Raw genomic sequence first — 254 nt, forward strand, 5'->3', positions numbered from 1 at the left:
TGTGTGTATGTGTGTGTGCAGTTGTCATGGTCCAGTCAGGTCGGAGTATCCTGAAGACACTGTCAGGCAGGATTGATTTTCTCTTTCCCGATCCGTGGAAGCATTCCTGTAACACAGCTGACCCCCCGAGTTGCGTTACCTTGTCATTTTGCGACACGGATCAAAGCGAAGACGAGCCGGAAATAGCCACATGGCGACCTTGAACTCTGGGAGGAGAGGGAAGTGACAGGAGCTCTGAAACACACACACACACA

At 51.6% G+C, this 254-nt stretch overlaps 1 long non-coding RNA gene across 1 annotated transcript in view; it reads right to left on the reverse strand.

Annotated features, from left to right (window-relative positions):
- LOC118339995 overlaps positions 1–254 on the reverse strand; it is a 42,005-nt gene that overhangs the window by 4,489 nt on the left and 37,262 nt on the right. Inside the window, exon 4 of the long non-coding RNA XR_004797347.1 lies at positions 140–234. This is a non-coding gene — a long non-coding RNA (uncharacterized LOC118339995). The remainder of the gene's footprint in view (positions 1–139; positions 235–254) is intronic.

The sequence above is a fragment of the Morone saxatilis genome, unplaced genomic scaffold, assembly GCF_004916995.1.
Source record: "Morone saxatilis isolate NCDOM2014 unplaced genomic scaffold, NCSU_SB_2.0 Contig6, whole genome shotgun sequence".
Taxonomy (NCBI): domain Eukaryota; kingdom Metazoa; phylum Chordata; class Actinopteri; family Moronidae; genus Morone; species Morone saxatilis.